The following is a 17915-nucleotide window of genomic DNA, read 5'->3' as shown; positions in this document are numbered from 1 at the left end:
GCTGGCTGAGAATGAATCTGAACTGGTTTTAAATGAGATGCTGCCACAAAATGACCACAAAATGACCACGGACACATAAGAAACAGCCATAGAGAGACTAAAAATGACGACACAGTGATAAAAAAAACAACCACAGATAGAAGAAACCGACTAAAACTACATGAAAAATGACAACAAGCAGTTATCAGGAGGCTCAAAACGTGTTACTGTTGGTAGTTTGAAGAGTTTGGGGCGTTTAATTTATTCTTTTATTGAGCCTCTGTTTAAATTTGAATCTTGTCATTTGAATTTCTCTATTTGGGTAAATTCAATAAAAGTTTGAGCATTAATTTTGTCATTTGAACTTGAATTGTTGCAATCATTTTTCAAACTTTTTTAAGCTTTAATAAATGAATAAAAATTAATCTCAGAATTTGATTTGAATTTTTCAGCTTGATGAAATATAAAATTTTGTAATTTTACACTGAATTATTCAAAATAAATTGTTGAAATAAAAATTGAGCTTAAATATAAAAACAAAATTTTAAATTTGAATCTTGTAATTTAATTTTTATTTGAATATTTGTAACAACAATTATTTTAATTTCTCATATTTAATTATTGCAATAATATTTTTTTAAATTCTGATCTTGTAAATTGAATTTCTCATCTTCAATAAATGTAACAAAAATGAGTTTGAATCTTATTTGAATTTCTGAGCTTCATAAATATTTCCTATGTTTTCCCCCATCATTCTGTTCTGATTGTGTTTTTAACTGCTTAGAACAAAGTGTGCTGGCATTTGAAAAATGTGCTGTAAAAGTCTCGTGTTTTGCAGGTGGTGAAGCAGTAACTGAGAAAAGAGTTGATGAATGTTGATGACTGAGCTCACTGAATGCGTTTTGCGTGAAACCAGTGGAAAGTGATTCATAGTTCGGTCCACATGGACTTCTGTTTTGCAGACTGTGTTCAGAGTTTTGACTTCATGTGAGTTCAGTTTTGACCAATGCGTGTTAGCAATCTAAAAAACTGTAAGCAGGCAGGCTGTGTTAAGGTGTGACTATCCCCAGTTAACCTGGGTGTGTTTCCTGAACAGTCACCAGGGGTTGAACACCTGGCAGGATGACAAAGATCTCTGTGGATGAAGTGTGACGTTTATTGAACTGATCGCTGGAATGATGAGTCAGACTGTAGTCTCTAATTTTATCTGGATTCCATCGTTTCCTCGCACCGTTCATTAAAATAAGTGTTTTTATTTCCCCAGCACATTAATTTTACTGTCTGTAGGTGATATTTACATGGATATAGACTTAAGTAATGATGCTGATGTTTTTGGCCAGATTTTCTTCATCCAGTATCTTTATTTCACACACAGCCAGGTCTGATCTGGATAAATCTGCAGCGAAACATCTGGAGGCTGAAACTATCACCAGTTAACCTGATCACCAGTTAAACTGGAATAGCGGCACCAACAGATGACCAGAATCCCGTCAAAAACTTTTGTCCACATGTCAGACCTGTCTGTAAAACACACAGAAGTGAAACAGAACATTGTACAGGTAATAAAGTATGACACTGAAAGTAACATCTGTGGTTAACAGAACAAATTCCAGCTCGCTCCAAATCAGCATCAGACACATGATTGATCTTCTTAATTGTTCTCCATGTAGAACCTCCTGACATCATTATAGACTCTATAATATAATATAATATAATATAATATAATATATATAATATAATATAATATAATATAATATAGTATAATATGATATAATATAATATAATATAATATAGTATAATATAATATAATATAATATAGTATATATAATATAATATAATATAATATAATATATATAATATAATATATATAATATAGTATAATATAATATAATATAATATAATATAATATAATATAGTATAATATATATAATATAATATAGTATAATATAATATAATATAATATAATATAATATAATATAGTATAATATAATATAATATAATATAATATAGTATAATATAATATAATATAATATAATATAATATAATATAATATAATATAATATAATATAATATAATATAATATAAACTCTGTAACATAGAACAATGTGGAGCTGCATGATTTCTGCGTTGGTTTTCCACTCCTAAAAAGAATGAAAATGGAAAAAGGCTGGAGTACATCCATTCTCGATGTGTTTACGGTCCAGACCAGCTGGTCTTCCTCGGTGACTTCCGGTGTCACAACAAAATAAAACAACAGCTATATTTTGTATTTTGGGTTAAAAAAAAAGCTAGAACAAAAATCCAACACTGATTTTATTCATTAGGTAAATAATATGTTTTTACATTTAGGTTTTAATAACTGAAAAACAAAAAACAACATTATTTATTGGTTTTTTAGATTTTATTTTGAAACAGAAAAACGAATGAGTGAACCATACACGGATTCTACACGGATTCCAGCTCTGTTGGTCTTTGTGAAAGACACATTCTCTGTTTTTATGACACCTGAATGCACCAACAAAACCTGAATGTAATTCACTTGTAGACAAGAGGTGTCGGAAATGTAAAATTGAAATCGCTTTATCTTCATAATTTAGTAAATTCACTGTAAAATGAAAACATTAAGTACATATAAAGATGTTAAAGGTAATCTATGTCTCCAACTGCAGTCTAAACAAAGTGTTTAAGTCACTAATGATGTTTCTGTGATGTTAAATAAGCATTTTTTTTAAAATAATAAACCCAGGAATATAAAGTCATGCAGAAATAAACCACCAGAGTAAAAGTAAAAGTGCTTCCTGAGCGTCTCAGAGACTCGGTCGGCCTTCAGGGACGCTGGCAGGACGTCCGGCTGAAACAATGAGCCACCAAATGAGGGGAGTTCAGATTATTTGTGCCTGATGGCGGCAGATCCACCAAACATCCTGCAGACCTGCAGAGTCGCCGTTTAAACCCAGACTCACTGTGTGCAGAGGAAATCGGAAGCTACGCAGCATTTTGAAACAAGAAAAACAAGCTCTCTGTGCTTGTCCCACGAATGTAATTATCACATTCCGTTTGCAGATGAATTATTTGCATGTGAGGCCATGTGACTAAGAAGGACTATAAAACATTTTATCCTGGAGGTGTAACTGCAGGAACCAGCAGGTTGTTTAGAGGCAGTTTTAATAATTCCTGTAGAATCTTTTTAAAGGCTGAAAAAAGTTCCTATTCCAGGGAAAGACAACAAGCTCCACTGCAACATGCAGTTCTGGGAATCTTCTCTCAAAAATACGATCAGTAAAGTAAAATTCACAACATATTCTGACACAACATACAGCAAAAAGTCCTTTTCAGATACAGATATTTTTTATTCATGCACAGGGAAAGATAAATATATTCTTCCAAAGCAGTTTACAGCAGATGTACATGAAAGGGAACCCCAGGGAAGCTTTTAGTTAGAGGACCAGAGCAACCGAAAACATCATCACCCACATTCCCCCACAAAAAGTGACCATAAAGAGACACAAAAGGACCAGAATATGTGAAATCATCACAAAGACACACAAATGGGGGCATAAAATGATAAAATGACTGTAAAGAGACACAAAACAACCAGAACATCTGAAATGCTGGTAGAGACACATAGAGTGAGCATAAAACAATCAAAAATGACTTCCCCAATAATATATAGTTTTTGTTTTCCTGGCGTTATGAGTGCAGCGGACGGGAGACTGGGATGAGCTCACATAAATGTTTTTTGAGTTGGCTGATAACCTGATGCATAATACAGATGTTGTGATAGATGTTAAAATCAGAGAGAGAGGAAAATGGGGCCAGAAGGAGCTACATGAGCAGACCATGTAAGAACATGAATTATCTTCTTTTGCAAACAGTGTAGTGTGATAAGATGACTTGGAAAAGTGTTACACCATATTATATTCCAATAGTTGGTATGTGGTTCAATGATGGATCTATACAGAGTAAGAAGAGCAGAGAGTGGGAGATAATGTCTTAGTTTAAAGAGTAAACCAGTATATTTTGATAGTTTGCTCATTAACACATCAATGTGATACCTAAAATTTGTAAATTCATCTAAGTGGATACCAAGAATTTTGTAGAATTTACTTTGTTAATGTTTCCCCATTAATATTATATATGTATGTCAGGGTAGAGACTGCGATTTGGTAAAATTGGAGTTTCTACCAGTAGAGATTGCGATCGCAGTCTCTACCAGTAGAAACTCCAATCCTACCAGTAGAGATTTGTCAGGGCTAAGGTTAGACTTTTAAGGTTAGGGTCAGGGGTCAGGGCAGGGGTCAGATTTAAAGTTCCATCTCTACTGGTAGAGACTCCAATCGCAATCTCTACTGGTAGAAACTCCAACTCTACCAAATCACAGTCTCTACCATGACATATATGTCATCTCTACCAGTAGAGATTGCGATTGAAGTCTCTACCAGTAGAATTGGAGTTTCTACCAGCAGAGATTGCGATTGGAGTCTCTCCCAGTAGAGTTTGCGATTGTAATCTCTACCAGTAGAAACTCCAATCCGACCAGTAGAGATGGAACTTTAAATCTGACCCCTGCCCTGACCCTAACCTTAACTAACCCTGACCTTTAAGTCTGACCCCTGCCCTGACCCCTGACCCTAACCTTAAAAGTCTAACCTTAGCCCTGACAAATCTCTACTGGTAGGATTGGAATTTCTACTGGTAGAGATTGCGATCGCAGTCTCTACTGGTAGAGACTCCAATCGCAATCTCTACTGGTAGAAACTCCAACTCGACCAAATCGCAGTCTCTACCCTGACATATACAGTGCCTTGCGAAAGTATTCGGCCCCCTTGAACTTTTCAACCTTTCGCCACATTTCAGGTTTCAAACATAAAGATATAAAATTTAAATTTTTTGTCAAGAATCAACAACAATTGGGACACAATCGTGAAGTGGAATGAAATTTATTGGATATTTTATACTTTCTTAACAAATAAAACACTGAAAAGTGGGGTGTGCAATATTATTCGGCACCTTTACTTTCAGTGCAGCAAACTCACTCCAGAAGTTCAGTGAGGATCTCTGAATGATCCAATGTTGTCCTAAATGACTGATGATGATAAATAGAATCCACCTGTGTGTAATCAAGTCTCCGTATAAATGCACCTGCTCTGTGATAGTCTCAGGGTTCTGTTTAAACTGCAGAGAGCATCATGAAGACCAAGGAACACACCAGGCAGGTCCGAGATACTGTTGTGGAGAAGTTTAAAGCTGGATTTGGATACAAAAAGATTTCCCAAGCTTTAAAAATCTCAAGGAGCTCTGTGCAAGCAATCATATTGAAATGGAAGGAGTATCAGACCACTGCAAATCTACCAAGACCCGGCCGTCCCTCTAAACTTTCACCTGGAACAAGGAGAAGACTGATCAGAGATGCAGCCAAGAGGCCCATGATCACTCTGGATGAACTGCAGAGATCTACAGCTGAGGTGGGAGAGTCTGTCCATAGGACAACAATCAGTCGTACACTGCACAAATCTGGCCTTTATGGAAGAGTGGCAAGAAGAAAGCCATTTCTCAAAGATATCCATAAAAAGTCTCGTTTGAAGTTTGCCACAAGCCACCTGGGAGACACACCAAACATGTGGAGAAGGTGCTCTGGTCAGATGAAACCAAAATCCAACTTTTTGGCCACAATGCAAAACGATATGTTTGGCGTAAAAGCAACACAGCTCATCACCCTGAACACACCATCCCCACTGTCAAACATGGTGGTGGCAGCCTCATGGTTTGGGCCTGCTTTTCTTCAGCAGGGACAGGGAAGATGGTTAAAATTGATGGGAAGATGAATGGAGCCAAATACAGGAGCATTCTGGAAGAAAAACCTGTTGGAGTCTGCAAAAGACCTGAGACTGGGACGGAGATTTATCTTCCAACAGGACAATGATCCAAAACATAAAGTCAAATCTACAATGGAATGGTTCACAAATAAACTTATCCAGGTGTTAGAATGGCCAAGTCAAAGTCCAGACCTGAATCCAATCGAGAATCTGTGGGCAGAGCTGAAGACTGCTGTTCACAAATGCTCTCCATCCAACCTCACTGAGCTCGAGCTGTTTTGCAAGGAAGAATGGGCAAGAATTTCAGTCTCTCGATGTGCAAAACTGATAGAGACATACCCCAAGCGACTTGCAGCGGTAATTGCTGCAAAAGGTGGCGCTACAAAGTATTAATGCAAGGGGGCCGAATAATATTGCACGCCCCACTTTTCAGGTTTTTATTTGTTAAAAAAGTATAAAATATCCAATAAATTTCGTTCCACTTCACGATTGTGTCCCAATTGTTGTTGATTCTTGACAAAAAATTTAAATTCTATATCTTTATGTTTGAAGCCTGAAATGTGGCGAAAGGTTGAAAAGTTCAAGGGGGCCGAATACTTTCGCAAGGCACTGTATATATATTTAATGAAATACTATGTTGATCTTGAGTGATAGTTTATTGCATTTAAACCAAGAATCAAACTCTCTCCAACTCCATATTAGCTAGAGCCTGAAGTAGGGCTGCAACTAACGACGCGTCGACGCATTGTCTGAGCACAATACGTTATCAAAAGCAGAAGTGATCGTGCAATGCAACAGAAATCACCTTCCGACCGAAACGGGGAACACGGATGAATGTCGGCGCTGCATCGTGCATGAATTATGTATGCACGCTGCAGCGCGGATGTCTGGGCGTTCTATCGTAAACATGGATGTCAGCGTTTACTATACAGCTGTATCTAAACGCGGATGTCCGCACTGCAGCGTGCATACATAATACATGCACGATGCAGCGCCGACGTTCGTCTGTGTTCCACCGCTCCGGTCGGGAAGGGAATTTCTGTTGCAATGTGCGCTCACTTCCGCTTTTGATGACGTATCATGTTCAGACGACTCGTCGACGCGTCGTTAGGTGCAGCCCTAGCCTGAAGCATAATTGGACTCTTGTGGGACACGAGCGAGTATGTGTCGTCTGCAAACAGGACTTTATGAACGATGTCAGACACATTTAACAAAGCCATTTATGTATATGATAAATAACAGAGGCCCAGAACAGAGCCCTGGGAACCCCATGATTATATTCTTTTTTCCCTGTGATTCGTGGCCATTTTTATCCTGTAAGTAGCTTCTGAACCAGTCTCAAAGCAGTAGCCTCCTAATGCCATAGTGGGCACTTTGCCATGCAGAGTCTCAAAATCACTGGGTGTCAAAAGCCTTTGACAGATCAAAGGAAAATTCTAGTGGCATCTTCACCATTGTCAATAGCAGCATTCATTTTTTCAATTAAAATCTAGAAGCGGCAATGCAAGTAGCGCTGTGTTTCCTGACGCCATACTGAGAGGAGGGGAGGAATCTGAAGTTTATTACAGTAACCATGAAGTCTGTTGTACACGGTCCTTTCCAGTGCTTTGGAGAGCGTAGGCCAGGGGTGTCAAACTCCGTTCCTGGAGGGCCACTATTCTGCATGTTTAGATGTTTCCCTCTTCCACACACCTGATTCAAATGATCAGGCTCGTTATCAGGCTTCTGCTGAGCTTGATGATAAGCTGATCATTTGAATGAGGTGTGTTGGAAGAGGGAAACATCTAAAACATGCAGGATAGTGGCCCTCCAGGAACTGAGTTTGACACCCCTGGCGTAGGCCTGTATGGAAATTGTCGCGGCAGTTGCAGATTATCAGTTTTGTCCCAAATTTATAAATGGGGAGATTTTGGAGCAATTTTAGTCGTTTTTGGAACTCTCCCAGTGATGTAAAGCTCGTGTCCGGAGTTTCCGTTTGTTTTTCAATTTATGTATCATTTGTTTAACAAAGCTTAAATGTGTTAGTCTAGTTCGATATCTATATATAAATGTTAGTATGATGCGATATGAAATTTATTCCTGAGCTCCGCCTTCCTCTCATAGACCCCCATGTTATTCCAAAAGCGCCGGTCGCTGCCAACCAATCAAGTTCGACGCTTCAGCTTTGTCATGCTGTCATCAACGGTTACATGCACAGCAAGCAAGCCCTATGCAGAGGTGGGCGAGCTACGCACTACGCAACCGCGCACGACATTTGTTTTGCTTGTGGAGGAGAGAGCATCAGGGCTTAGCAACTTCCAGAAAAGTTAACCAATCCCACGGCTTGTCAGGCCAAGAGACTGCAGGACGTTTTTTGGCTTGGGGTGCTCGCGTCGCTCCCCGACCAACGGCCTCCATAGCCCGCCTGATGGCTTTGTTTAGATGCCGACCTGTGAGCTATTTCAAAATAAAACCAAGTAATATGTCTAAATATACACAATTATTAACTTACAGTTTGGGAATATTTTTAGCAGATTTTTCTAAGAGATAATGGTTGTCAAAGGTCAAGTGTTGACCTTAACAACAGATAACAAAGTTGAATGGTGTTGGTAGATCAAGTTCCTGTGAGCTATTTCAAAATAAAACCAAGTAATATGTCTACAATATACACAATTATTACTACAGTTTTGGGAATATTTTGTAGCAGATTTTCTAAGAGATAATGGTTGTGAAAGATCAATGTTGAACCTTAACACAGATAAACAAGTTGAATGGTGTGGTAGTCAAGTTTCCTGTGAAGCTATTTCAAAAATAAAACTAAATAATGTGTCTAAATATAGCACAATTAGAGTTACTTACAGTTTTGGGGAATATTTTAAGCAGATTTCTAAGAAGATAATGGTTGTGAAAGATCAATGTTGACCCTTAACAAACAATAACAAGTTGAATGGTGTTGTAGGGTCAAGTTTCCTGTCAGCTATTTCAAAATAAAACTAAGTAATATGCGTAATAATATGCCTCAATGATATTACTAATAGTTCTTGGAATATTTTTAGCAGATTTTCTTACAGATAATGGTTGTGAAAAATCAATGTTGACCTTAACAACAGATAACAAGTTGAATGGGTGCCGGTAGGTCAACTTTCCTGTGAAGCTATTTCAAAATAAAACTAAGTAATATGTCTAAAATATACACAATTATTATTTTAGTTTTGGGAATATTTTTACCACATTTTCTAAGAAAGATCAATAACAACCATACAAATAGATGATTGGAGTAGATTGGTGTTGGTCAAATTAAATTGTTGTGACCTATTTTCAAATAAAATGGAGAAATATTTATATCACACTCAATGGACACACATTTTTTCTGGTATATATTGAAATGTTTTATCTGTAGGACATAATGTCATAAAAGAACAGCAGAACACATGACAAATATTTTGTGGTTGGTCAGCTGGAATCTCAGAGAACAATTTCCAGAAATGGAATAGAAATAACTTTTGTTGACTGAACACTTCTTCTTTGTGAGGTGTTTTAAATGCATTTTCTTCTAGATAATGCTTGTGAAAGATGTATAATAAAGTTAAACAGACAGTATTTGTATGGGGGTTTTTTTTCTCCTTGATTGTCCAACAGAAAAATCCCCGATTGCAATTTTGTTGACGGGTCCTAAAACGCTCCGGCTGCCGCACGGAACTCCGAAGGACATTCAGCGTTGCTCCTTTTAGTTTTCGCCACAATTATTGTGGTTGGTGAGTTAATGGCAACTGTGAAATGTCTCTCTGACTTAACTGTACAAAATAATACCAACCTGGCTGGAATTGGTGCGGTTTTCGCGACGCTATTAAGGCTAGAACGGAAAAAAAAAACAAGCGAATGTCGAATATAAAACCAATTTTACCACGCCTCAGAGGAGGGGGGGGTGAATAGTGCAGGAGACAGCAGGCAGGAGAGAGAGAGAGCGCGCTGCATCTGAGCCGAAATAACCCAGTTTTAACTGATTTCTTCATATCGGCCGGTCGAATTAAAAAAGGGCCGATGGCCGATTATACGTCCAAATTTCCAAAGTATCGGCGCGATATATCGGGCCTGACGATAATCGGTTCGATTCTATAGATTATACAGTAAACAAGTGGTTTCAGGATAACATTCACAGTGGCCTTCAGGAGCTGCTGCAGATTTCAATCAGCCCTATGTGAGCTTTTCATGTCTCATGATCATTTTGTAGACCTCGTTTCATCTGTAGGCCTCAGGAAGGCATGAACAGAGACAGTTTTCAAGTAGGTATTGACAATAAGAAGTGCCTTGATGACAGTACCAGTTTACAAAAATCAGGACTAAAAACAGAAACAAAGTTTCCGTACTTTCAGAAAGGAAGTTTTCCACTGCAGGAACTTTTTAATCTGTTTTTGAGGTGGAAAAACCACCGACTGTGAAGAAGGAACTTCTGACGAACGCGGAAAAAATTCAAATTGTAAGCCATCCGTAAAAAAATTTGCCCTTTTTCCACTGCGCTAACTTCCAGTTTGTTTTGGAGCAGCAGGAACCTGCAGGAACCGTTCTGTAGAACCTCTTTTAGGGCAGAAAAAAAGTTCCTATTCCATGTTATTCCATGTGCCTATTCAGCTCAGAGGGATGCTGCAAGAACTGTTAGCTGGTAACGAGGAGAATTCGCCTAGCTTTCTCACTGCCTACATCAGACGCCCTAACCCTGCTTCCTCTGATAATAATTTACCGAGTAGCCACTTCGGTATAGTTAATTAATCACCAGTCACGCCTGTTACGGCAGCTTTCCTCTTATGGATCTTGCATTGGTAAGTTGCTAGGTTTAATTCAGAGGTTATGGACATTTAAGACACCCTAGGTTATGTTTACCGGGCCAACCTGGCCCTATGATTAGGTAACCTTTCAGAACCTTTACTATTGTTATGCACGCAATAATCTGACTTTTTACATCAAGGGAAAATATTCATAATTAGTGACTGTGATAGGGATAAGTGAATTTCCAATCTGTTTACTTTATTTATTTTAAAGAATTGACAAAGCAAAAATATATGAAAGTATAAGTATTGGAAAAAGAAAAAAATATATGAATTAGTTTAAATGCGATGCTGCATAAAATGACCATGGAACAGACAAAAGAAACACAAACTGACTCTCAAGATGCAAACAACCACCAAGAGAGAAAAGCAATGAAACAATTTTTATAATGACGGTGAAGAAACAAAATTATGACAAACAACTAAAAAATGTGTAAATGTGAGCGTTCTTGAGGAGAATTCCAGCATAAATAATGTAAATGAAGCAGCTGGTCCTGAATGGAGGAGAGAGGGCTCAGAGTTTCTTGCTGCAGCTCAGAACACTAAATTCAACTGAACTTAAGACTACCAAGAGATCAAGAATAACAAAGTGATAAAAAACAACCACAGGACAGAAGAAACCGTACATAAAACTACTGAAATTAATTAATAAACAAAAATAGCCAGACAAAATAACACTTTAAGATGGACAAACAACCAAACTGAGCTGCAAAACATTAAAAAAAGATTCACAACACGACACACAACAAACGCTCAAAGCAACATCTTTGTTGTTTCAATATTATCTCCTGATCGTTTAAATTTCACAAGGCTTTTATTTGAACCGTCACTGAACGGCGGTTTATATTTTTGAAAGCCGCGGAAGCGGAGGTGGCATGATGTGTGTGTGTGTGGTGTGTGTGTGTGTGTGTGTGTGTGTGTGTGTGTGTGTAGTGTGTGTGTGGTGTGTGTGGTGGTGTGTGTGCGGCGAAGTTTGACGCTCCGGTGAAGACGCGCTGCAGCTGCGGCGGGTAAACACGCGACGTTAGGCGGCGGGAGCCGCAGCAGACCCTGGGCCGAGCGGCGGACAAGGCACGGATGGCTTCCGGGTATGCGGACTGACTGAAGGATGGGCTCCGCGGCGACGCAGCCATGGCCAGATCCACCAACAGACCGCCCGAGGACGGGGACGCCACGGGTGACCGCCCCAATGACCGGGGCGAGCCGCGGGACCTGGCCGAGCCTCGGGAACTGTCTCTGAGAGGAGGTGCTGAAGTCGTACGAGCAGCCCATCAACGAGGAGCAGGCTTGGGGCGGTGTGCTACAAGTGCTGCAGCGGGCTCCGACCGCCCCGCCCGCCGGCCCGCGAGGGTCCGCCGGGTGAAGGAGCCGTCCTCCATCCTCCTGCACCGGGACGGAACGCGTGTCGCTGCGGCCGGAGCCCCCACACGAACGGTAGGACAGCCGTTGCCTGCACTTCCTTCCAAACACAACTGCGAAAAAGTGGAATTTAACATCTTATCGCTGCTGTGTAAACAAATTAGCCTCACAGTCCTACCTTTGTATTTTTATTTAAACACTAAAATCCACTTTTAAATTCGGTGTGGAGAAAAACCCACCATTTCGCGCAGTTTTAATTAAATTACGAGTTTTTGTAGCCGCACCGCGCTGTTTCTTCCCGGAAACTCCTCCGCAGCAGGCGGCAGCAACCAGCGCAAACCGCTGTTTTTGTCAAAAAGTACAGCAAACTACCCAAAGCTAGCCTAAACCATAACAAAGCCGAATCAATGAGAACCTATAAAATTTTGTAAAATATCTTAAATTGTCTCTTAACTAACACGACCTTAATGTGAAAACAATTAAACGTTAAATTAAGCGAATTTATAACTGAGTCTGGCATACAGGCACATACTGTTCATTAAAGAAACAGAGCTTCCCTGTCCCATAACAGACAACAGGAATTCCTCTCTAACTGACCTTCAGCTGCGTTATTTAACCATTTTGCAGAACACTGAGCTGGTCATACACAAACTTTATATTGCTTCATTATGTAATATCTTGTCGCACTGCCTGTGCCAACAACGATGACTTGTATTATGGCCGGTAAATGATTAATTATTCATGGCTTCACCCGGCATCCCTTATGCAAAGACTGTTTTTGGAGACTTCAAAGGATGGATGGAAGCCCAGAGGATTTTACGCAGTCTTCTGGTTGTTCGCCCCCTGCTGATCCAGCCTGTACTGCATAATATCCTGCTGCATGTCAAGTATTTATGGTCCTCACTGCGGCCCCATCAGACCTGCTCCACAGTCTGCACACACACAACTTGAGGCCAAACTTGATTTTAAAAAGGCTGAATATTTCCCAGCCCGTTGGTGAACTCGCATCCAGGACCCAAATCTGATTCCCACTGGTGAATCTCAGGCCAGTATTTCTAGAAACTGATGTTTTATTCAAGTGCTGCTTGTAGCCGAATGAGCTCAAAGTCACAGCAAAGGTCTTCGGTCTTACACTACATGTGGCCTAAAGCGCCATAAAGCCACAGTGTGTTTTATATATATATATATATATATATATATATATATATATATTATATATATATATATATATATATAATATATTATATTCTCAAGTGCTTCAGTCTTGACCAGAAAAGGTCTAATAAATGTCAAAACACGAGTCATCATGAGAAAATGATGACAAATGGAAACAAAACAACACAGAAAAGGCCGAATAAATATTAAAAACATGAGTTAAATGAAAAGAAAAGCGTCATCATTAACCAAAACAAACATCTGTATCATATAAAGACACGTTTTTTAATGCTCTGCAGGTTATAATCTACACATATGTGAAAATAGAAGTTTATATCTTTCAACTGTTTGCTTCATTACTATTAAAAATATCAATAAATTACAAGAGGACAAAATGTCTTTAAAGTGACACAAAATTACCACAAAGAGACACAAAACAACTTAAAAAAGCCTAGTGAATGTTAAAAATTTTAAATTAAATGGAGAAAAAAGCAAAAAAAAAGTAACTTTTTGAATCTCAGAATGCTATTTCAGAGTGTAATAATCAAAAGAAGAAGCTACAGTTTGTCTTAAGGAATCGTTTGTCTTTCATTTGTGCATTTATTTACACATGAAACAAGCTGCTTATTAACAAAACAAACATTTGCATGATGCAGATGCAGGTTTTAAAAGGATTAGCAGCTTATAAGCTGCAAATATGTGAAATTAAAAGTTTATATCTGCCACTGTTGTTTTATTATTATGGAAATATCTATTAAGAGACACAAAATGGCACAAACAGATGCAAAATGACCTCAAAGTGAACACCAAATGACTGCAAAAAGACAAAAGAACACAAAAAATGGCCAATAAATAGTAAAAACATGAGTGAAATGGAGAGAAAAGCTAAAATATGACTTATTGAATCCTGTAGATAATAGTCCAGACTTTAATAATCAAACAGGACAAGCTACAATTCTGTTAGGGAGGCGTTTATCTTTCATTTTTGTGTTTATTTACATGTGAAACAAGCTGCTCATTAACCAAAACAAACATCTGCATGATACAAATGCAGGTTTTAAAACGATTAGCAGCTTATAAGCTACAATTTATGAAATTAGAAGTTTATATCTGCAACTGTTGCATCATTATTATGAAAAGTAACTGTTAAGGGACACAAAACGCCTGCAAAAAGGTAAAATAAAAAAGAGACAAACACCACAAACAGACACAAACAACCAAGAAAAGGCCTTAAAATATGAAAGCATAAATATAATGGGAGAGGAAAGCTATAATGTCAGTACTGAATCTCGGGATGATATTCCAGACATACTAATCAAACAGGAGAAGCTACAGTTTGTGTTCAAATGATACTTCTCTTTAGTTTTGTGTTTATTTACATGTGAAACAAGCTGCACATTAACCCAAAACAAAGATCTGTATCAAATTGAATGTCAAGTTTTAAAATATTCAACAGCTAATAAGCTACAAATATGTGAAATTAGGAATTATATCTACAACAGTTGTTTCATAATTATTGAAAATGTCATCAGTAAATGTCTATAAAGAGAGAAAATTACTTTAAAGTGACACAAAGTGAGCTCAAAGAGACACAAAACACCATAAAAAAGGCCTTGAAATAACTAAAAACAAATAAAATAGAGAGAAAAGCTAAAATGTAAGTTTTATCTCTGTGAAAATATAAGACATTAAAAGCACGGATGTCTTTTATTTTGCATAAATCTACTGAGATAAATGAATCGACCGTGTTCTGTGAGGTCCACTGTGATGTATCCTTTTCAGAAATTAGACGACTTGATGGTGAATATTTCCTCTATAGAAGTAATGAATAGAACTAACCACAGGTTCTCTCCTTTTATAACTTCAAACCTCTTTGTGTTCAGTTTAAAACCATATCAAGGAACAGAAATGTTCTATAAAACTTTAGATTCAACCTGCTGGAAGTTTTCCCTTTACTGAAAAATTAACCTCCTTCAAGCTGGTTTTTAGGTGATGCTGCCACCACCGTGCTTCACATCATGATGCTGCCTCCACCGTGCTGCACATCATGATGCTGCCTCCACCGTGCTTCACATCATGATGCTGCCTCCACCGTGCTTCACATCATGATGCTTGCCTCCACCGTGCTTCACATCATGATGCTGCCACCACCGTGCTTCACATCATGATGCTGCCTCCACCGGCTTCACATTCATGATGCTGCCACCACGTGCTTCACATCATGATGGCTGCCACCACCGTGCTTCACATCATGATGCTGCCACCACCGTGCTCACATCATGTTGCTTGCCTCCACCTGTTGCTTCACATCATGATGCTGCCAACCACCGTGCTTCAATTCGATGATAGGCTGCCCCCACCGTGCTTCACATCATGATTGCCTGCCACCCACCTGTGCTTCACATATGGATGCTGCTCCACCCGTGCTTCACATCATGATGCTGGCCTCCCACCGTGGTTCACTTCATGATGCTGGCCACCACCGTGCTTCACATCATGATGCTGCCACACCGTGCTCACATCATGATGCTGCCACCACCGTGCTTCACATCATGATTGATACCACCACCATGGCCTTCACCAGCATGATGCTGCCACCACCGCCATGCTTCACAACATGATGATCCCACCGCCATGCTCACATCAGTATGGCTTGCGCACCACCTGGCTTCACATCTGATGATACCACCACCATGCTTCAATCATGATTGCCTTACATCCACCGTGCTTCACATCTATGATGATACCACCACCATGCTTCACATCATGATGCTACCACCAACCGTGCTTCACATCATGATGCTAACCTCCACCGTGCTTCACATCATGATGCTACGGCCTTCCACAGGGACGTGCTTCACAATCATGATGCTGCCACCACCGTGCTTCACATCATGATGCTGGCCACCACCATGCTTCACATCATGATGCTACCTCCACCATGCTTCACATTCATGATGCTACCTCCACCGTGCTTCACATCATGATGCTGCCTCCACCATGCTTCACATCATGATGCTGCTCCACCATGCTTCACATCATATGCTGCCACCACATGCTTCACATCATTGATGCTGCCATCCACCATGCTTCCCATCATGATGCTGCCACCACCATGCTTCATCATGATACTGCCACCACCATGCTTCAGATCATGATGCCGCCTCTACCATGCTTCACATCATGATGCTGCCTCTACCGATGCTTCATAGTGAGGATGGTGTGTTTATGATGATGTTCAGTTGTTTGGTGTCCGTCAAACATATCATCTAGTCTGATGGACATAAAGCTCCATTCTGGTCTCCTCAGGTCTCCACATGTCTTCTGGTGAACTCTAGTCCAGATTTAATTTGAACCATCAGTCTTTCTCTTTGTCTCCATGAAGCTTTGACTGGTGAAGAACAGACAACAGTTGTTGATGAACAGTCTCTAACTTCTCAGCTGCTGAAGCTGGAACTCCTTCAGAAGAAGTCATAGGAGTCTTTCTATTATTTATTTATTTTTAAATCACTTCAAACCTCTGAACTCTGATGTTTTCTTATTTTTGTCTACATTATAAAGTCCTGAACCTTTATAGAAAGTAGAGAGTTTTTCTAAATGTCCTCTGTTCAGTGATGCTGGATCTCAGCGTGGTTCATGTCAGGACTCTAACTAGGTCACCTTAAAACCTAAAACTGTTGTTTATTTTGGACATTTCAGGCTGGACCTGCTCTTCTGTCTGGGTTCTGTGTTTAGTGAAACAAAGCTACACTGTAGAAATACTAAACAACAACAGTCTCATAAAAATATGTTAAAAAAAAACACAAACAGTGGAATACTGTTTGAATACGTTCATTTGATGTCTTAATATTATCAGTTTTCCAACAGTTTCTGACATTTTAATGCTTTAAATACCAATAAAATATCAATATTTACATATTTTTCCTGGATTTTCATGTTAGTAATCTTAAATTTTGTGGATTTTTGACCATTGCTCGTTCAAAAAGACACATTTGAAGATGTCTGTTTGGCCTTCTAATCGCAATTCTAACTATTTTCTGCCATTTTAATTCATTAAATAACAGTAACATATCAATATTTAAAGAAGTTTCCTGAATTTCCATGTTAATAATCTCAAATTTTGTGGATTTTTGATCATTGCTCAGGCAAAAAGACCCATTTTAAGATGTTTGTTTGGCTTTTTGGATTCATAATAGCATTTTAACTTTTCCCCCAACATTTTGTGTATTAAATATCAATGAAATATCAATATTTACATGTTTTTCCTGGATTTTCGTTCAATAACCTTAACTTTTGAAATTTTTAACCATTGCACAGGCAAAAAGACACATCTGAAGATGTTTATTTCGGCTTCGAACTGCAGTTTTAACGTTTATCTGACATTTTATGCATTAAATATCAAGAAAATATCAATATTTACATATTTTTCCTGGATTTTCATGTTAATAATATCAAATTTCGTGGATTTTTAACCGTTGCTCATCCAAAAGGCACATTTGGAAGATATTTATTTGACCTTCTTGGACCTGCAGCCTCCTGATGTCAGTTTGAGCTGAAAGTGAACCAGAAGCTGCAGTAAAACTCCTCATTTCAATCAGAAATGTTGTTTTTCCTCCACATGAGGAGCGACGATAAAGCAGCTGCCATCTGGAACACAGTTGGATTTATTTCTGCAGCTTTGTTGGCGAATCTTTGTTTGGCAAAAACGTGTTTGTGTTGGCAGATTTTTCTAATTACAGCCTGAAGAGTCTTTAGGAAGCAGCACGAGCAGCTGAAATAAAGAATTAAAGGAGACGATGGGAAG

At 38.8% G+C, this 17915-nt stretch overlaps 1 pseudogene; it reads left to right on the top strand.

The window, feature by feature from the left end:
• The first annotated feature begins 11728 nt into the window (after positions 1-11728).
• The window catches only part of LOC127535139 (protein spire homolog 2-like), a 27841-nt pseudogene continuing 21654 nt past the window's right edge, over positions 11729-17915 (top strand).

The sequence above is a fragment of the Acanthochromis polyacanthus genome, chromosome 8 (genome assembly GCF_021347895.1).
Source record: "Acanthochromis polyacanthus isolate Apoly-LR-REF ecotype Palm Island chromosome 8, KAUST_Apoly_ChrSc, whole genome shotgun sequence".
NCBI lineage: Eukaryota > Metazoa > Chordata > Actinopteri > Pomacentridae > Acanthochromis > Acanthochromis polyacanthus.
This window is presented reverse-complemented; position numbering and strand designations above follow the sequence as displayed.